Genomic DNA, 22506 nt, shown 5'->3' with positions numbered 1-22506 from the left:
TGAGTCAACGTGTAGTACGTATAGCTAACAACCAGTAATCACTCAAATTATTATTATTAATTGGTTTAATTATAATGATTTAGCATGTATTCATCAATAGTAACAATTAACAAATATGCTTAATTTTATTTTTATAAGTGCAGCTAGTAATTATTATTTTTTAAATAAAAATACTTCAATTTTTTTATAAAGGTTATTGTTAAAATCATGTGTAAATAATAATTAATTATTATTGACCACTAATTTAACTTTTTTAAGTTTTATGGTCAAAGTTTTATTTTAAATTTTATGATTACAATTTAATATTCAAAATTCCTATCATTCATATAAAAAATAATTTTCATATTCAAGTAAGTAAAAAAATTACTTTGCCTATTTGTTGAATGTTTTTTTAATCCATTTATTAAATTTCTTTTCTTGTGTGCACAAACTTATGATTTATTCTTTTTCTTTAATGATTTTTAACGTATTAATTATATTTATTTTAATTTTGAATTTATTTTTTAATCCATTTATTAAATTATTTCTTTTGTGCACAATCTTATGATTTATTCTTTTTCCATAATGGTTTTTAATGTATTAGTTATATTTATTTTGATTTTGGTTTTGTTTAATTTTGTGCGCAATTTTATGCTTTACATTTTTGTTTTTAAATAGTTTTATGCATTAATTATATTTACTTTAATTTTAAATTTATTAAATATTTAAAATTAAAATATTGCTTTTAAATACAAAATTAATTTGTTGAAGTAATTTGAGCAAGATCTAAAATCAAATGCCATTATAATACTAGTTCATATAAAATCATATATACTAAATTCTTTAACCAGAGTTGAAACTTCACGAGGGGAGCTTACTACTTGAGCCTCATCAGAGCGGGCCAAAGATTGCCCCCCATGGGATTTGAAATTGGGTGGAGGGGATAACATCCCATTGTGCCAACCACTTGATTGTCCCAAGAGGAAACAACTTTTGTCATTTATTAATATCAAAATTAGAATATGGGAGGCTTTGGTGGGAGGGGCAATTCAAAACCCTACGGGGACAAGAGTTTCTACCTACTAATGAAGCCTCAAATCCATGTCCAACAATCAAGCTAAAGCTTATGCACTTTTACAAGGCCTCAAATTAGCCACTAGTCTAAAAATAAGGAAATTGATAATGTTTGGTTACAAGGCCTCAAATTAGCCACTAGTCCTAAAATAAGGAAATTAATAGTGTTTGGTTACAACGCCTCAAATTAGGCACTAGTCTAAAGATAAGGAAATTAATAGTGTTTGGCAAGGCCTCAAATTAGCGACTAGCCTAAAAATAAGGAAGTTAATAGTGCTTGGAAGCTTTATTTGATTATCAAGAAAATGGTCCTAAAATCTTCACGTCCATATATCATCTTACCTCTATCTTAGCAAAGCTTTGATACAATTGCAACAAATTTGAAGCATTGGAGTCTTAGCATATACTCTATAAGCTCAACTTGGGCAATGATGCAAAAACCAATAAGGACTCAATGTAGAAAGGGGATGGGGGGTGGGGGGTGTTGTCTACATTAATGATTGTTGGTGTGATCGACCAATTCCCTAACATCCACCTTGCATCACTTCATTTATAATCATATCAAGTGGATGGAGCTAAGAATGGTGAAAACAAGAGTAGTTGGTTTGTGTTGCATGCTTCAATTCAATCCCATCTCATCTAATGAATGCCTCGATGAGTTTATTAGGCTTAATGGCAAGACAATGCTTTATCCAAATAAGATTCAGGCTGTGCCATCCTTAAGTGATTGTTTGGAATTCAAGCACAAAGTCCATGTGCAACTCAAATCAAAACCTCATAGCCCCTCTCTCTCATTCATAGACTCTCTTACACCAGCTTAGGCCAACTTCAACATCCTTCAATGCAATTTCCTTCCCCTATTTCTCTTCCCCCTTGGACCTTATTGTATCATCAACGAAGAACAGTTCCACTTAGAAGCCTTTCCTGGTAAAGCAAGCCTCCCCATTTGGCTCCTTTGGATAGTTAACCCATCCCTCCCACTTAATTTGCTTTGTAGGCAATCTTCTTAGAGCAACATTAATGGATCTACATGGAGTTCTTGATCTTTTCCTTTCCTTTCAACGACTTGAGTTGCCCTCACTAATTAATCATCCTCTTTTCAATTACTCTCAGCAAGAAGGAAACTAGTTCCAATTCCAATCATGAAATCAAGATGGGAATTCTATTGCAACAAAAGAAGAAGCTAAATGCATTAAAGCATAAAGTTCAAGAATCAACATAGATCCAAGGCTTAACGTCAACGAGAAAATTAAGAAAATCACACTTAACTTCATGTACAACAAGTTCACATTGAGTTCATTTACAATTGGCTTCCCCTGTCCCAATGGAGATCAACAAGAATGCTCTAAGCCATTAAGAACCAAAAAGAAGCACGATAAAAAATTTATTCAAAATTAACGACACACCACCTCTAAATTAGATACATGCATACAATATTTTAATTCCTAAAATATGTAGTAGTTAATCTTTGGTCAACTCAGGGGCAGTAGGAGAGGGAGGGATTTTTCTTAATCTCAATGAATGAATCGAAATTAAGTATGCTTGGGGCCTGGGAAATAAGACTAATAACCAGGCTTAAATGTATGGAGGACTACACATTGCAATCGAAAAAATCTTAAGAGAGATTAGTGTTTTAGGTGACTCGCTTGTCACAATTCAATATCTTGTCAAAGGAGGCTCCCCTAAAGATAACTCCCTAGCCCAGGTTCTCCATAAAATCAAGGATCTGATTGCATCGTTTCATTCTCACGGGTTCTTTCATATTCTTAAGAACCACAATATAGAAGTTAACTCCCAAGCAAATAGAGCATGCTCCATGGAAAAATCAACCCTTGAAATCAATGACGTGAATCTTCCTTTCCCCATTCCCTAATTGATATGATTGTGTTCTGTAATAATCACCCTTGGTCTTGTTATTAGTTGTTGTGTGCCTATGGTATAACCACTATCTCTGATCCATTTTTTCTTTGCTTGCCCTTCTCCCCTTCATTTTCCTTAGCTTTTCAATACACCATAGTTTATATCCCCTTTCAATTTCTTGACATTAATGCAATAGGCCTCCTAGCTGAGATCAAGGAATTCCCTGACGTGGCATTTCACGTGTTTCGCCGCCATGCAACATAAATTCCCTTCCTCTCACATGCTCGGAATTACAAATCTCTTATGCCAAGACCTCAAATCCATATTTCACTCAAAACCATGATGAGCCTCTTTGATAGCAGTGTAGGTGACATTAATGTCAATGTGATTAAATTCGTGTGGATGGGTAGCCCGAAGATTGTTAAATTCGCCTCCATCAAGGAACCATTGTCATTCTTATTTGTGGAGGTTCTGCATATTATTTTGCCACCTTTGTGGCTTACCTCTTTGGCAAAGGCTTTGCCTTGGAATGTCACTGTGGTGTCTAGGTGAGCTCTTTGTGGGATGCTCTGCGAAGAGCTCCAGTGATCTGAACTTAAACAGGAATGCAATAAATTACAGATATAACCATAAATACAGAGATGCGGGAGAAATAATATTTCATTTCATTAATATCAAATATTAAAATATGTTTACAAACAGAAATGGAAATAAACTAGCTCAAACAATGGTAGCTTATCTCTGAGAAGAGACATAGTGGCTACATGCCTTTGCATTGTGTTACAATGAGGCTTGGAGGCCTATCTATTATTGAGAAACAGTGGAAAACCCTAAACATCCAAAAACCTAACCCTAGGATATGAAGCACCAAAACTATGGGCCCCGTTTGGGTAAATCGGTACATCAACTTCTCGGGGTCGTAACTTTGGCATACGATCTCCATTTTACGCGCACAATACCTCATTAGAAAGATCTATCCGAGGACTACAACTTTCGAGCAAGCAACACTAGTTGTAGAGCCCTATTGACCTTGTTTTTACTACAACAACAAAAAACGTCGTTTAGGGCCTCAAAACGGCTCAGGAAGTTCAGTACCCAAAAAATTGCCAAAAAAAAGTAAATTGTGCTACAATTAAGGAAACCGAAAAACTAAAAGAGACAGTGGTGGGGGTCTCAGTGAACAGGCGAGTGGGCACCAACATCCACCTATATGTGTCCTCCCCCATTAGGAAGCAATGGTCCCCACTGTGTTGAGTGCCTCCATGAAATGGGGAAACTTCTGCTGAACTTGGCCCCTAGTGAGCCACTTCCCTTGATGTAGGAGTTGACTAGCTTTGACAACCCGATATAGTTGGATCTTCTGTTGATGAGTGTTCTTAACCTATGTATCCATAATCTGATTAGTTGTGGCCTATTCCATGCAGTCTGGGTTTAACTCTGTTGGTGTGAGTTGTTCTGCAATGTCTGATGTGTTCAGTCACGGTGGGAAGTATGGCTGAAAGTGATCTACATTGAACACTAAGTGTAGGCCAAGGAATGGGGGAATGTTGAGCTCAAAAGCATTGTCTCCCACAACCTTGGTAATGATGTAAGGACCATATTGGAGTGGTTTGAGCTTCCAGTGGGCTCCGATAAGGCATTATGTTTGCGAATGCAACCAAACTTTATCGCCCACCTGAAACTTGTGCGGCACCTGATGTTGATCACGTCGCTACTTGTACTTGGCATTTTCCAAATATAGCAGCAATATATCGACCCATTGGGTAGATGTGCTCCGAGAGTTAGATCGAACGAATTTTTGACCTGATCGCGCAAGGGTACCCCTGTGAATGAGGAGAAGATGTCCCTATATTCTCATGACTGTATCCACGTGCTTCTACTGTGTGGAGGAACCCTTCCCAAGGGCCATGGATGTGGCTATGCTCTTCCCCTTACTTTGCGAGTGAGTCAGAAAGAAAACAATATTCCTAGTATGGGAGATGATCTTACTGCATTGCTTAGCAAAGATCAAAGAGATGGTGATAAGCGGAGCTACCTCCAGTACCCTGTATAATGTATTACCCAAAGAAATAATAACATAGCGAGGTCTTGAATCATATATAGCATGTCGCTTCCATAAGTATGGTTGTCCTAATAATACATCACAAATGTCTAGAGGAGACCTCATCTATGAAGGCTTCATGTTGTAGGGAAGGCAACATTGTTGGTTGACTCAGAGCTCTTGTCCTTGGTAAAGCCACTCGATGTTGTACGACTGTGGGCGTGATGTGGTCGATAGACCCAACCGCTTCACGACCTCTGTTGAAATGAGGTTCTTTTGGCTCCCATTGTCTATAATGAATTGCAACGAACCCTCAACCCACATCTGTGAGTGGAAGAGATGCTCCGCCCTCCTCTGGATCTTCAGGTTCATTCTTCTGGATCTTGGTGGTGACAACATTGGCATTGAGCTCCGCATCAATAATATGCTTACCTTTGTCATTCCTTTTGTCAAGTTCTGACTCAGAGTCAGAACATGCATCTGATTCTGAAGCCTTCAACTCGACCACCAGTGACTTCTTGGCCCGACACTCACTTGTGTTGTGAGTAGGGCTCTTATGGAACTCACACCAATCTCTTGTGTCTTTCTTTGACTTCATGGTGGTGTTCTTTTCTTGTGTCTTCGACACATTGTCTTGGGTCACCTCGCCTTAGCTTTGTCCTTGGTTCTGCGATTTGGGGACGCCTTTCCCTTGCTTCAGATTCACGGATCCAAAGTCTCACTTCTTCTACTTAAACTTTTGCTCGATCTTGACAGCGTATTGATATGTCCTGTCAAGCGAGGAGATGTCCAAGGACCCCATCTCGTCTTGGATGTACCTGTGTAGGTAGTCACGGTACTTGAGTACCAAATGTTGCTAAGAATCCTTGATACCCAACTTCGTGCGAAGGGTATGAAAAACATTGGTAAACTTTGGCACATCTTGGTCCCTTCCCTACTGCAGTGTGGTCCACTTTATGTATTTATCCTCACAGCTCCCGATAGGGTAGTACTGCTCCTTGATGGTGTTCCAGAACAAATTCCATGTGGGTACGACTAAAAATAATGAGCGTGTACTTTCATCCTTCTTCTCACAGTAGGTTTCCCACTAGTCCGTGACGTGGGGGGCGACTTTGAGAAGTGCAAAAGTAATATTTTCTCGGCCCTTCTAGCATATTTAACCATTTATCTACGATGTCTACATCTATCTAACCCTAAAATATGGGGATGTCAAAGTTGATTTGTACCTTAAAGGGTGTGGAGTTTCCAGAGTAGTTGCTGGAAGGAGATGTGTCACTCTTGGGTAGTCGTTGAAGGATCTGAGCAAAGTTGTCCATCATCGCGTTCCTTTGTCGCTTGAGGGCTTCTTCGAGCAAGATTTTGAAAGGATCTCCCGCCCCCTCATCTTTCTTCTCTTTCATCGTGGGAGGTCACTGGGATTTGCGACGCTGGTCTTGCAAAGTTTCGACCAATTCGAACCCTAACTCCTTATATCCCGGCCTCATTGGGGACATGCAAAGAAAAACAGAGAAAGAGAAGACCGCTCTAATACCATTAATCCGAACTTAAACAGGAACACAATAAATGATAGATATAACCATAAATACGGAGATGCAACAGAAATAAGACTTCATTTCATTAATATCAAATACTGAAATATGCTTACAAATAGAAATGGAAACAAACCAGCTTGAGCGATGGTAGCTTATCTCTAAGAAGAGATGTGGTGGCTACATGCCTTTGAATTGTGTTACAATGAGGCTTGGAGGCCTATTTATTATTGAGAAACAATGAAAAACCCTAAACATCCAAAAACCTAACCCTAGAAGATGAAGCGCCAAAACTATGGGCCCCGTTTGCGTAAATTGGTACATCAACTTCCCGGGGTTGTAACTTTGGCATATGATCTCAGTGTGACGTGCACAATACCTCGTTAGAAAGATCTATCTGAGGAATACAACTTTCGAGTGGCCAACATTGGTAATAAAACTTTATTGGCCCTGTTTTTCCCAAAAAAAAAAATGTTGTTTAGGACCTCAAAATGACTTCGAAAGTTGAGGACCCGAAAAACTAGAAAAAAAGAGTAAATTGTGCTACAATTAAGGAAACTAAAAAACTTAAAGAGACAGTGGTGGGGGTCCTAGTGGAATAGGTGGGTGGCCACCAACATCCAGTTGGATCATCTAGTTCCGCTAGCAGTCTCTCATCTTTGGGCTTGGTACTCAAGTTTATGGGAGGTATGGCAGAAGGGTCTCTCTGGATCTCAAGCAACATTGGCAGCATCTGGAATCTTCAACTTTACCAGCTTTAGAGCTCTTTATCATGAAGGTAACGCATGGCTCCTTTGGTTTTATTTAATAACTTGCAGAATAAAGGACCAGCTCAAAAACTCTTGTAGAATTGGCATTAGTTTCAGTATTTTAACCCACAATCCTATTTTTATTGTTCTTGAAGCAACTCTGGGAGTTGTTAGTCATAATCTCTCCTTTGGAAAATTTTGGTCATTTCAGGCATGCAATAAGAATGCTAAATTGAAATATTTAGGTTGTCAGACACCCCCCTGTAGTGTTGAGGATTTGAGTAAAGGTTATACAGTCTGACAATTCTTGCCGAATTTGGGAGTACTTTATTTGGGGTTTCTAAATTTTAGTTTCATCCCTTGTGTCTGAGGCATTGTATTCTTGTCCCTCCAAGGTGGCCAAATCCCCTCCTTTATGAGGATTGTTGCATGCAAGCTCCTAGGTTAAGCGCTAACATGAATTATGACTTAAACTCAAATTCCTCTTCTACAGATAACCCCTGCTCCCATTGATTCTTTACTCATAATGCATTGCACAAAACTGACTATGACATGCAGGTCAAATTCTGCCAAATATATCTTGTGAAAATTGATCACGCCAACCAAATTCTAACTCTCCAGCAAAAAATTTCGAGATTGGAAGACGAGATGGATGCTCTCAGGGTTATTATTGCAAATTTGTCACTTAGGAAAAATGCCCCTCCAAATCATGATTGCCTTTCAGATGTTCCATGCAAAAGTGATATCGACCTCAACAAGCCAACTTCTGCAAGTGACTAATTGGCATGAATAAGGCCCTTTTTCGTTTTTTGGTCTCCTTTAGTGATGTAGTTCTCTAGCCAGTTCTAGTCCTTTTGTTTTAATGTAAATTCGGAAATGTAATGGGTCACCAGCCTATTGCAGGCCAGTAGTGTTTTTTGGTTTTCTTGGTCAAATTGACCTAGAGACAATACTGAAAATGGAGATGTAATCACTCGTGTATTTGTTATGACCGAGTGCAAATTTAATACAATAATATTCATTTTTGTTTAAAAATAAAAATGAAAAATCTTTGGTCAACTTTTCTCCTCGATGGGGGTGTGTTATGAGGCTAAAAGGCTGGAGAGGATTTGTGCCTGCCACCTTGAGTCAAATTAGCACGAGGGCCTTTAAATATAGGGGGTGGCACGACCAACTCTGTGCATGCAATCGCATGTGAAACCATAACATTCCTTGTCCAAGCGTGGTAAATTATTTCAAGATGGGAATTCGACAAAGTTGGCATTGTTATTGTGTGGGGGAATAACTACTCTCCACCATTTTCTGAAAGGTGTGAGTTGCAATCAGTTATTCTCCTTTCATGGGTAGAGGAATTATGTTTCAGGTGGTGCAGTGCACTCATGAAATATTATCCTCGAAGGAATGAAGAACCCTAGTTATGGATACAAGGTGGAGCTCTAGAGCTAAGCTCCATTTTCATGCTGGTGTCTAGCAATATAGGTCACTTCCTTTACATGCAACATTGGGGACCCGCATCTCCCTAGATTATTACCATTTAGCGCAACTTTTTTTCTCATTTAGTTGTTTCGAGGTTCACAATTAAAGTTCTCGTATGGTTCCAAATCTCTCATTCGCACAAGTTTAGTTGGTTAATTGCATGGTTATTTAGCTACTATGGTATATGGAAGTTCCTTGTTCTATCATTTATATATGAGAAGGGGGTTCTGACCTTGTTTGTTGAAGTGTGGGAGAATTGTGGTTACTTTGTCTTTGTTATTGGCCTCTTCTAGAGGCCCCGCTTAAGCGGCCTGTTTCGGGCTTTGGGACAAGGTTTTCACTAAGGGAGGGCTCCAAATATGTGGACTTTAAACTTTATATTAAGTGGTTACAAGCACCCTAGGATGAAAATCCTATCTGGTTAATTTCGTGGGGGGTTCCTGTTTTCATAGCACCTAGGTAATCCTAGCCTCTGTGGGAACGACTAGAGTGGTAACCTTGATTTTTTTTGTGACTGTTGGGAGGAATTGGGGAGTGGTTATTGTTGGTGTAGTATTTTCCCGTGGTTCTTGTATTAAGGGTCTACCTTAGGAGCCAAATCTCAATACAGTGTTATGGGAGGGTTTTATTCTCTCGAGTTTCTCCATCCACGACCTTATTCCCTACCAGCCCAAGTATCAAGTTGGGTTTGTGGTTGGCCTCTAAGTAGCTGGCTCTGAAGTCTCCGTTCTTCGCCCAACTAAGGTCACAAACTTTGGTTTAAGGGGGAGTAGCAACTGTGATTTTTTTTGTGGGCTGTTGATATTTGGGGCATTGTGGGATTTTGATAAATAGGGTGTTGTTATTTGTCTTCTATGTTCTAGCACAATTTAAGTAAGCTCTGACTAGTTTGACACTATGCAATGCTAGTAGATGAGAAGCCAAAGAAGTGGGGGAGGAGGCCAAGGCCCACAAGGGAGTAACCAAGACCACATGCAAGTGCAAGAGGCCTCAAAAGCCTTTCATGACTCTAACCCCATAGATGTGTGTAGTGAACTGCAAAATTTGGAGAATCTAACTGCGATAGACATACACTCTATGTCAAACTTAGAATTATGAAAGAGTCTGGACAATTGGTCTAGAACCCTGGTCACACTAGGGGACAAAGAAGGAAATACCTTTAGGCTCTGTTCCTCTACTTGAAAATGAAGACGTTGGTGGGAATAATCATTATGGAGAGGCAAGCAGATCAATATAACATATTTTCCAATCTCACAGATGTTAAAAGAGAGCAATGGAATATGAGATTCTACATGGAGTAGATGAACAACCGATTGGCTCAAATTAAACGACATATTCCCTGCATTGCTACTTCATTAGCTCCTCCGAGCGAGCATCGGAGATCCGACACCTGTGAATTCTTCTATCTCTTAATTTTATGATTTGTTTGGGTTTTTTGTTACGATTTGATGTTAATGAAACTCCATAGTGAAGCAGCAATTTTTGGTATTGTTCAATTTTAAACTTGTTATTTTGTTAACAATTGGTCAAAATACCTAGTTTCTCATTGGGCAGGTTGATATTATTTGCTGCAAAATCCTGATGTTAGTGTTGGGTTGAATATTGTCACATCTTTGGATTTATGGAAGGCAACACCACTTAGCTTACTAAAAAAATCTTTGGCCAACTTTTCTAAAACTCTCTTTTTTTGGGGGGGGTTGGGGGGGGACAATTACATCCATTTATGCAAGCTGCAACCGCTAGTGCTATCATAGAATTACAACTGGCCACTTAAACTTTTTATAAACCAAGCTAGATCCATCTTAACTCTAGATCTACTAAGCGCCAAGAGGAATTAAATCTTTTGATATGCAAACCTCTTTTAGAGTGAAAAAATATTTGATCCCTCTAAATGCTTGGTAGATCCAAAGTTAAGATGGATCTCGACTAGTATAATTCCCCCTTTAAATAGGCTATATTCCACATGAATACAATGGGTTCTTAATACCGTGGGCCATTTTTATTTTATTATTATTTTATTGTTATAAGGTTATTTTTATTTTATGTAATTGACTTAGTCAAAATGTTAAACATTACATTATAACATCTCTACCATAGTACGCTGGACAACACATCTTGGCCCAACAAGCAACAATTACTTTCATACTCTTTAATCATCTTGATCATAATATCTTTATTTAATTAAATTTTCCTAATAATTTCTTCTCAAAAAATTAAAACTCTTTTATTTATTAATATTTCAAAAATAATCCTGGATGCGGGTGCCCAACAATGACAGTAAGATGGCGACAGAACGGGACGGCATGTGGCCATACCACATGGCCCTCCGTAATCTGACACATAAGTCTAAAAATGGCATTAACACCAGCCATAAATGGCATTTAAGTGGGCGCCGTCTTCAACCAGTCTGCAACTACCCACCTCGGCTCCACACAAAGATGGCCTTTGGTGATAATCATATCACCACACCTGTCCATTATCCTCTACCTCTACAATGTCTCTGCATTACTACGGGGAGGCGCTGCAACCTCCTCTACTGCATTGATTTAGGCCCGGGAACTCACTTCACTCAAAGCCTGGCTTGCCATTTCATCTTCCACTCGGCCTCTATAGCTAGTCCCTCCTCTGAGCCACTTACTAATTCTACTGATCCCTCTCAACACTTTGAGCCTAATCCCGGAAGAAATTCTCAAACCCCTCATGTCAACATGCCGAGAACGCGACATCGAATGTGTAGTCGCAGGGGTGGAAGTAGAGGAAGCTTGACTCGTCCCCCTTATTCTCCGGCCTCTGAATCCACATCCTCTTTGGCCCAGCAGACTATAGGGTGCTACCCAAACACTCGAAGTGGAAGAGGCCGCTCTCAACCTCACCGCCTCCATCCGACGCCCCCTGCTTCGCCTCCCAGTGGCATTCCTTCCAATCTTGCTTCGCCTCCCAGTGGCATTCCCTCCAATCCACAGCCGCATCTCCATTCCGCCCAATTCATCTTTCGTTCCTCCATGAACAGGCCCATCATCACTACCACCATCTCCATAACCTTTCATGAGACGGAGCAAGCAATCGAGGGTGGCCACCATTCCAGAACAATTGAGGAGCAAGCCACTGAAGGTGGTGGCCACACCAGTGCAGAACCAGCCATGATTCAGAAGAGCACTCACAGTGCAGGGATGCAGCAAACGAGGAAGGAGACGGACCAGGACCAGCATGACGATGAAGACATGGATCATTACCGTTGTTTTATCGAGGAGGAACAACCGGCGCAGCAGGCAGACAACACAGAGGCTTCAAAGCAGGCAGGTGTCGACATGGAGGATTACCGATGCTTCATCGTGGAGGAACACCTGTCGTCTCCGCCTCGCACCTGATCAGCTACACAACTTGCCACGTGTTTGCTATTCTCAGGTTTTGGGAATTTTGCTTTATGGTTTTCTTTACAGGGCTTTTGGAAAAACTGTTGGTATTTGGTTACTTGGTTGGTTTTTGTTTCTCCTTGAAAAACTAATAAAAAACTTTGCGCAATTGCTGGTTTCCCGTGCGTGGGCAGCAAGTTAATTTTGGCAATAGTTTTTTGATTTGGACTGATTTCTCATTATGGGCAGTCCAGACTCTGTTTTTGCCCAACACTAAAACATGGATATGCACAGGGCAAAGCCTCAATATACAATATGTTTTCAATAATAGAATTAGCTTAACTTAGAAAAGAAAAAAATTATTTTAAAATTAAGTGAATATAAATAATCAGTTTCGAGATTAAATAACTTTAAAAAATAAAAATATCTCATTTATTAATATGTCAGAAAAACAATATTTTAAAATTAAATATATTTATTGTCTTAAATAAATTAAAATAAATAATATATTTCATGCTTAAACAACCTCTATATCTTTTAAAGAGAAAATCTATAATTCCATCGCGTTCATGAGTCATATTTTATAAAAGAATACAAAAACCCAACGTGAGAAGCTCCTCCCCATGTGGGATTGTTACATATGTATTACCTGCTCTCTTATTATTAAATTCCTATATTCAATCTACATCAAATACTAACTCTATTCTTATTCTTTCACATTTTAAATTACCAGATATTTTAAATGCAGTCTATTTTAATATCTACTTTTATTTCAAGATGAATGATACGTATTAAACCGTTAAATGGAATGACATGTATCTTTTTGTTTTTGTTATTATATAATAGAACTGGATGAGAAAGTTTGATCTGATTAATGAAAAAATTGTTTTAAGTGAATGATTTAAAAGCTTATTGTATGATGTTAAAATTGATTAATGATAATATTTACCTAAAAATAAGTAACTAAATATTATTAATTATTAATAAAGCAGAATAATAATACATTTGAAATTTATGTTTATTTTCAATTGTTATTATAATAAAATTGTTAATAATAATGTGGAAAAATAATTTGTTAATAAATTATTGAGTTTGTTTAATCGTTGTTTTGGAGTTGCCATGGTAATGCGTATTGTTTATTGGAAGGGTCGCTGATGGTGGGTCGGTCGGCGGTTGATATGTGTTCGACACCCACCAACATTTTCTTAACACTAACTGTGAAATGGTGGGTTGACATAATTGTCCGCCGACCACAATATATGAATGATGTGTTTGGTTGGGCGGTTCCGCCGGCCGCCTTTTATAATTTTATTTTTTCCAATAACATTGTTTATTATTTTATTTATTTTTATATAATAATATTGGTTAAAAAATTTTGACACAACAAAATTAAGGAAGGACAAATTATCAGATTTCGTGTGTCGATTATTTGTCACATTGTTGCTTTATTAGTCACTGCCACTTGCCCAATTTGATCAAAATTTTGACCGGTTATATCTTGAGCATACGAACTTGGATTTGAGTGTCGTTTACGTCGTTGGAATCAAGACGACGAGTGCTACAATCTGGTTCTGGTTTCACTTCAATTCAATGAATTTGATTTTTAGTTTTTTTTCAAGGTCACTTTTATTTCTAGGCATTTTTGGAGCCACCTGGATCACCTGTAGGTAATATAATGCCCCATTATTGTGTCTTGGTTATGAGCAAGCATCATACCACTATAATTCCAACAATTTCCAGAAAATATGTCAGCAACTTATACATGGCAACTTTCTTTTGGTTCAAGCTCTCGGTTGGGTTACTAAGTACAAGTTGATCATTGTCCGACTTCAGAGATGCAATGACCTGTTTAATTTGAAAGCATCTAGATGGATTTAACATATTATTCACCAAAATGAGCATCAAAACTTGCCACTGAACTACATTTGGCTCTAACTTCAACAAATTCAAGGGCAAAATGGCTTGTATGGAATCAAAATTTCAACAAGTTGCATTTTCGGATAACACAAAACCACATAAACAATACGAAATTACCTATTGCATCTGACCTTGAGGGAAATGCGCAACATCATTGTGCTTCCTAGGAAGGGAGGTGAGAGGAACCGCAGAGGAATGCCAAAAATCGAGAAGTGGGTTGTAGGCAGTTTCCAACAATGGAAGCGGAACAAACCAATGATGTTTCGGCCCAACTAGCTATCATCTTTGTCCTTATGTCATTGTTCTCCAACTGCCAACACGATGACTTTGGACTTATGCAATCCAATGCATTCCCTTCCCTTCGTTGAGTTGTTTCTTCGCCTCTATGGAATGTTTTAGCCAAAATGAAACAAATTCCTTTTTGGGTTTTTTTTGTTAAAAATTTGGTAGAAATTTTCTTGTTATTTAATTTGTAAAATTTTAAAGTACATTTTAAAAACTAAAAAACTACAATCTAGTTAGAAATTAGATTGCAAAATTCCAAAAACAATCATTTGATTTATTATCTCTTTGTGGACAATACTTATCACCTACACGATCTTATCCAATCATTAAATATGACATGTGGCATGGATGTGCGCTATACATTTTCGTTTATATATTTGGTTTAGTTAATACAATGTACCATCAAATCATTTTTTTTTAATTGTAACTTTTATTAATATAAATTATTGGTGAAATATTTATGTATTTATACCTTTTTTTAAATAAAACATTATATAAACAAAGCGACAGAGACTCGCTGCTACTACGTAGTGCTTGTTAGAATTTGGAACATTAAACATAACATTTTTAATTCACATCTGAAAATTTTAAACAAAAGTGAAAAGGTTGGAATTTGAAAACAAAATAGTCCCAAGTATTTTTATAAGAATTGATTTTCTTATTTCCCATTAATTTTGATTGTAATATATTGATTAATGTTTTCATGGATAAACAATTTATTTTATATATATATTTGTGAAAATTTCTACTATTGCAGCGATTGGAAATTATTCTTCTATTGTAAATTTAATTATGTAGTTTATTTGCTGCAACAAACAACAAATAAAATCACAACTGTAATATTCACCATAAAAACATTGTTAAAAACAAATGTTGGAAACTGAGAATTGTTAGCACACACACAAAATTTTCGACACCACTATTTTTAGACAATTTTCCCTGAAAATACCCAATGTGGGAAAATCGGTGCAACAAATGAGGGTTTTATTATTATTATGCAACAGTAATTCTGAGTACAATAAAATAGACACCAAACTGACATTTCTATCTAAGAGAAATACTGATAAAAATATCTAAGGGATTTTACCCTGCTCCTCAAGCAATCTCGACTCTATATGACAACTCTAAATCAGTCATCCAAGCCCCTTGCGTAGGCTTCTGCGTCACCCTTACATAACCTGTAACTCGCTTAGCTTAGAACCTATGCTACTTAAGTTGTTTTTCCTGCTACTACTCTGGAAACGATCCTCTCGACCTTCTAGAAATGTTCTCGGCCTCTGGCAAGTACGTCCACCTCCAGCTCAACTAAATCAAACTACCTCTCTGAGGCCCTGCGCAACCTCCTGGAGAAATAATAAGACCTCCTCTCATAACTCTTTCAAAACTGGAAAATCCTCCAAAAATCTGTTATTCTGCCCCTCTACCACCTGATACTCAATCTCTCTTGCTGAATCACCTGCACTGGAAAATCAAATTGTTTAGATCATTGAGTATCTGCACTAGTGTGTTCTTCATCTACCCATCGACCTCTTCTTATAATAACCAATTGAGACTTCAACGACCATGATTAAAACTTGATCGATGGTTGAATTCATCTCCAAGTCGACCCGTGTGAGTTTCTAGAGAATTATCACCTTGCTCGATTAATTACTATTAATTAACCAGTTTCCTAAGTTAGACTTAGGAAAAATTTAAATGATGGTCAATTAATTTAATTGAGTTATTTCTAGGTGGAATTTCCAGAAACAATTTATGGCTTCTGAAGAACTCGTGTTTTAGCCTCTCCACAAAGTTTGATACTAGAACACCATCTAATGCTACAAAAAATAGCACTCCCTCTTAGCAAGGAAGGTGCTCTTTGGCGCTGTACTACTACAACACCTTGTCTCTATATCATCCTCCACACATGTCGTTGATGTTTGATAACTGTAGTTGCCTGCCACTGTCCATCAACTATTGTGCTAACCCTGATTCATTTGTTATTGTTTGTAGTTGAACCATGCTGCATCTGTGCTGCTACTAACACTATATTGTACAACATGTACTGCTGCCAACCATGCACCTGCACTGCAACCCAACTAATACTCCCTCTCATTGTTGTTGTTGCTACTACAACTACTTTAATTGAGAAGTATCCAAAATACTAAATCAACTATGTCTTTGTGCTGCAATTGTCTCCTGAGTCTTTGACTACTACTATCCTCTACATTATCCATTGGGAAATATGTGTTGTTGTTGACTCTACATTATGCCTCCTGCACTACTATCAACATTGTTATGTGCCTCACATCCTCTGAATACAACTACTCTGCAACTGTCACTCTATAACTGACTGCACCAACTTACATTGATCTTCCTACTACTAAATATTATGGGCCCATTGAGGGGTAAATTGCAACTGCTGCTCCTCTATGGACGCTTCCTGACTCTGCACAACTCTGGAGTCTAGAACTCAATGTCTCCCAATCTCTCTCCTGGAGGTACAACTGCATACAAAGTGAATTGTTCCTCCAACTTGGAGGACAAATGGTCTATCTCTATAAATGTTGTTGCCTTATCCTGCTTCTCCTTTTTTTCGTTCTTCCTCTAAGGACACTGAGTATTGTAATGGCCAAACTTGCCACACTTGAAGCACTTGATATTGGATAGATGCTTCTTATTTTTCTTCTCTCCCTACGAACCTTGTCCCTATCCATGTGAAATTTCTACTCTATTACAACAACTGGAAAGTTTTCTTCTAATTGGTTAATTATTAAGCAATTTATTTGCTATGACGAAAAACAAATAAAATCACAACTACAATTTTCACTATAAAAACACAACATAAAATAAAATGTTGGAAAATGAGAAATGCTAGAACACACACAAAATTTTGGCACTATTATTTTTGGACAAATGTCCTCGAAAAAACCCAATGCGGAAAAACCAGTGCAACATATGAGGGTTTTATTATTATGCAACAACATAAATTTTGAGAACAATTTATGTATGCTCAACTGGCAATCTAATCTGAGAGAAATACTGGAAAAATATATGTGATGAAAACACCTCAACGCCACAACTGATTGTGCTTCGAAATCAGGGCCAAACTAGGTTGTGTAAACAGCCCCTGCGTGAGCCTCTACGCATTGCTTGCGCAACCTCTATCTACTATGCCTTCGAAACTCACTGAATCTTGCATTTTTGTCTGTCTTTGCCTTGGAAAGTGACTCGCTTGGCCTCCTGGAATTTATCCTGACCTCCAACAACTACATCAACTCTTCCTTTGGTTGAATCAAAGTCTCCCCATAAACCCTTTGCACAATTCATTGAGGAAACTCATTCCTTTCTCAGCTCACTCTTTTGGGACTGGAAATCTCCTTCAGAAATTTCCTACTCTTCCCCTTTGCCACTTGCCACTCGATACCTATTGTTGAATCACCTGCACTGGAAAATCGAATTGTCTAGATTACTGAGTATCTGCACTGTTATGTTATCCATCTACCCATCGACCTCTTCTTATAATATCCAATTGAGACTTCAACGGTCATGATTAAAACTTAATCAATGGTTGAGATCATCTCCAAAGTCAATCCATGTGAGCTTCTTTAGAATTCTCACCTTTCTCAATTAATTAATATTAATTAACCAAATTTCCTAAGTTAGACTTTAGAAAAAATTAAATTAAATCAATTAATTTAATTAAGCTATCTCTAGGTGGAATTTCCATAAACAATTTATGGGTTTTGGAGAAATCTTGTGTTTTAGCTTCTCCACAATGTTTGAGATTAGAACACCATCCAGTGCTACAAAAACTAATAATCCCTCTTAGCAAGGAAGGTGTCCTCTAGCGTTGCACTACTACAACACTACATGCTACTGATGTCTGACAATTGTAGTTGCCTACCACTATCCATCAACTAATGTGCTAACTTTGTTTCATCTGCATCCACAATTGTAGTTGAACCATGTTGCATCTATGCTACTGCTGACACTGCACTATACAAACTGTATTGTTATCAACTTTGCATATGTACTGCAACCAAACTAATACTCCCTCTCACTATTTTTGTTGCTACTACAACTACTGCAACTAAGAAGTATCAAAAATACAAAATCTATTGTGTCTTTGTTCTGTGTCTGCCTCATGAGTCTATGATTGCTACTACCCTCTACACTGTCTATTGGGAAATTTGTGTTGTTGTTGAATCTGCATTGTTCCTCTTACATTGCTACCAACACTGCTCTGACCCTCTTGATATCTGATTGCAACTAGTCTGCAACTGTCACTCTAGAACTAACTGCACCAATTGACGTTGATCCTTCTGCTACCGAATCCTGTGGGTACCTACAGTAAGGATAATGATCCATGTGAGGAGTAAACTGCAATTGTTGATCCTCTATGGACCCTGCCCAACTCTGTGCAACTCTAAGGTATATAACTCAATGTCAGCTCACCTCTCACCTGGAGGTATAACTGCATGTAAAGAGAATTGTTCCTCTAACTTGCAGGACAATTGGTCTATCTCTACGGATGTTGTAACTCATTCTTACTTCTCTTTTATGTCCTTCTTCATCTCAGGACATTGAGTACTATAGTGGCCAAACTCGCCACACCTAAAGCACTTGATCTTGGATAGATCCTTCTTCTTTCACTGCAAGCCTTGTCCCTAACTGGGACCTTTTTCTTTCCCTTTCGGTGCAAGGGCCAAATTTTCTCCCTCCACGCCATTCAATCATTTTCTGTTGATGGAACTCTTTACTAGAGTTCACCTCATCTCCTCTTGCATGAGATATTCCCACATCCGATCCCACCCAAAAAATTGATCTCGTCCTAGAGTGCCCTAGACAAAGTTCTCCCATTCCTCGGTGACGTTGTTGAGGGCCAAACACACAAGTTCTGTAGGGTTAGGCGACTCTCCTACAATTGTAATCTCATCCCAGATATCCTAAATTTTGGTGTGAAAGGGGCTAATTCCTTCACCTTTCTGCATACAAAAATTCCTTATCTTGTCCTCCATGAACATCTTCCATTGTTTGAAAGGACTATGATAGAGTGATGTGAGAGCACCCCACATTTCTTTGGTCATATTCTTGGTCGCTAAGTGTGAGACTATATGATCTTGAACTTCGTCAAGAATCAATCGCTTCACCTTGGCCATCTCCTTATTGTAATTCGCTAGTTGGTATGCATTTGTAGGCACAAGTACAACTTGTTCTGCGTACATCTTCATACCATACTCGTCTAGCAAGAATTCCATCTTGGCCTTCCAGATATAATAGTTCGATGCACCCTCTAATCTATCCTGATCTTGGAGTCCTATTGAAGCCATAATTGCAAAAAACTCTACCTGGGTTGGAAATCCCCCTCTTTTTCCTATTTGGTTGCTAGTACTGTTATTCACACTCCCTCCTAGAGTGAGAAAATATGCCTACTGCAACACAAAAAAATCAGATTTCTGAAACTAGGAACCCTTTGAGAGAAACTCCATGTGTGTGTGCAATTTCTCTTCCACCCGACGCTGATTTTGTTGTGCCCAAACAAGAAATTTGCTCTGCAACAATGTTGAGTTTCTTCTCCTTCTGCCTGTTGGAATTACTTCCCTAAACAAATCAAACTTTCCTGCCAACTACAACTGGAAAATCGGACCTTGGCCAACAATTCCAACTACTTGGCTAGGCATTGCGCAACCCCTAGAAAAAGCGTATTGTTGCCCCCTTTGAACAATAGATTTCTCCCTCTTCATCTCTGAGCCTCCTATCCATCAACCTTGCTTTGATACCATGTGAAAATTTATACACTATTGCAACCACTAGAAATTATTCTTCTAACTGGTTAATTATTAAGAAATTTGTCTGCTACGACAAATAACAAATAAATCACAACTGCAATTTTCACTGTAAAAAGGCTATAGAAAATAAAATGTTGGGAATTGAGGAATGCTAGCACACACACAAAAATTTTGACACCATTATTTTTGGACAAATGACCTCGGAAAAACCCAATGCGGGAAAACTGGTGCAACATATGAGGGTTTTATTATTATGCAACAATAGAAATTCTAAGTACACCATATGGATGCTCAACTGGCAATCCAATATGAGAGAAATACTGATGAAATATTTGTGAGGAAAAACCTCAATATCACAACTGATTTCACTCTGAAATCTAGCCAAACTGGGTTGTATGAACTGCCCCTGCATGAGCCTCTGCATAGTGCTTGTGCAGGCTCTATCTGCTCTGCCTCCTGAATTCACTGAATCCTGCAGCTTTGTCTGTCTCTTCCTCGAAAAGTGACTTGCTTGGCCTCTTGGAATTTATCTCGACATCCAGTAACTGAATAAACTCCTCCTCTGGCTGAATCGAACTCTCCCTAAAAACCCTCTGCGCAGGCCTTATATAGTTCCTTGAGGAAACTCGTCCCTCGCTTAGTATGCTACCCTGCCCCTCTGCCACCTTCTACTCGATCTCTCCTGTTGCATCACTTGCACTAGAAAATCGAACTATCTAGATCATTGAGTATCTTCATTAGTCTGTTCTCCATCTACCCATCGAACTCTTCTTATAATCTCCAGTTTAAACTTCAACGATCATGATTAAAACTTAATTGATGGTTAAGATCATCTTTCAGTCGATCTGTGTGAGTTTCTAGAGAATTCTCACCTTTCTTAATTAATTACTATTAATTAACCAATTTTCTTAAGCTAGAAATAGGAAAAATTTAAATGATGGTCAATTAATTGAATTGAGCTATCTGTAGGTGGAATTTCCATAAACGATTTCAGGGTTTTAGAGATCTTCTGTGTTGTAGCCTCTCCACAAAGTTTGAGATTAGAAGACCATCTGATGTTACAAAAACTAACATCTTGGGACCTTTTGCTTTCCCTTTCGATGCAAGGGCCACATTTTCTTCCTCCTTCACACCCTTCAACCCTTTGCAACAACTGTCGCTTATGGAGCTCTTTACTAAATTTTACCTCATCTCCTCTTGTGTGAGATCTGCCCACATCTGGTCCCACCTAGGCAACTGATCTTGTCCCAGAATGCCTTGGACAAAGTTCTCCCATTCCTCGATGACATTGTTGAGGAACAAATACACAAGTTCGGTAGGGTTGGGCGACTCTCCTACACCTCCAAGCTCATTCCAAATATCCCGAATTCTAGTGAGAAAGGGGCTAATGCCTTCCCCCTTCTGTATGCAAACATTCCTCATCTTTTCCTTTAGGAACGTCTTCCACTAATTGGAAGGATTTTGATACACTGATGCTAGAGCATCCCACATTTCTTCGGTCATATTCTTGGCCGCTAAGTGTGAGACTATATGATCTTGAACTCCGTCAAGAATCAACCGCTTCACCTTGGCCATCTCCTTATTGTAATTCGTTAGTTGGTCTATATCTATAGGCACGACTACAACTCATTTTGCTTACATCTTCAGACCATACTCGTCTAGCAGGAATGCCATTGTGGCCTTCCATATACAATAGTTTGATGCACCCTCTGATCTATCCTGATATCGGAGTCCTGTTGAAGCCATCACTGCAAAAAACTCAACCTGGGTTGGAAATATCCCTCTTTCACTTGCTCAACTACTAGTATTGTTATTCGTTCTCCCTCTTGGAATGAGAAAATATGTTTGCTGCAGCTAGGAAAATTTGGATTTCTGAAATTAGAAACCCTCTAAGAGAAACCCTTGTTGTGTGTGCAATTTCTCTTCCTACCAACACTAATTCTGCTACTGTAAACTGTTGTAAAACCCTACTTTGCCCAAACAAGAAATATACTCTGCAAAAAATCCGAATTGTTGTTCCTTCTTCCTATTGGAATTAATTCCCTAGATAAATCTAACTTTCCTGCTAACTACAACTAGAAAATTGAACCATGTCTAGTAATTTGCACTACCTGGCTAGGCACTGCACAACCCCTGGAATAATTTTACTGATGCTCCCTCTAAACAATGAATTTCTCCCTCTTCGTCTTTGAGCCTCCTGTTCTTCAATCTTGCTCTGATACTATGTGAAAATTTATACTCTATTGCAACAACTGGAAGTTATTCTTCTAACTAGTTAATTATTAAGCAGTTTATTTGCTACGGAAAATAATGAATAAAATCACAGATGCAATTTTCACTATAAATACATTGCGGAAAATAAAATGTTAGAAACTTAGAAATGCTAGCACACACACAAATATTTTGACACCGTTATTTTTGGACAAATTTCCCCAAGAAAAACCCAATGCGGGAAAACTAGTGCAACAAATG

General features: G+C 38.3%; 1 protein-coding gene across 11 annotated transcripts in view; it reads right to left on the bottom strand.

Moving 5' to 3' along the window:
* LOC149170663 (uncharacterized) overlaps positions 1-22506 on the bottom strand; it is a 157231-nt gene that overhangs the window by 48492 nt on the left and 86233 nt on the right. The gene's annotated exons all lie outside the window — the stretch shown is intronic.

This window comes from Pinus tabuliformis, chromosome 4_2 (genome assembly GCF_031772625.1).
Source record: "Pinus tabuliformis cultivar Carrire ecotype Pingquan chromosome 4_2, CPIR1, whole genome shotgun sequence".
Classification (NCBI taxonomy): Eukaryota; Viridiplantae; Streptophyta; class Pinopsida; order Pinales; family Pinaceae; genus Pinus; species Pinus tabuliformis.
This window is presented reverse-complemented; position numbering and strand designations above follow the sequence as displayed.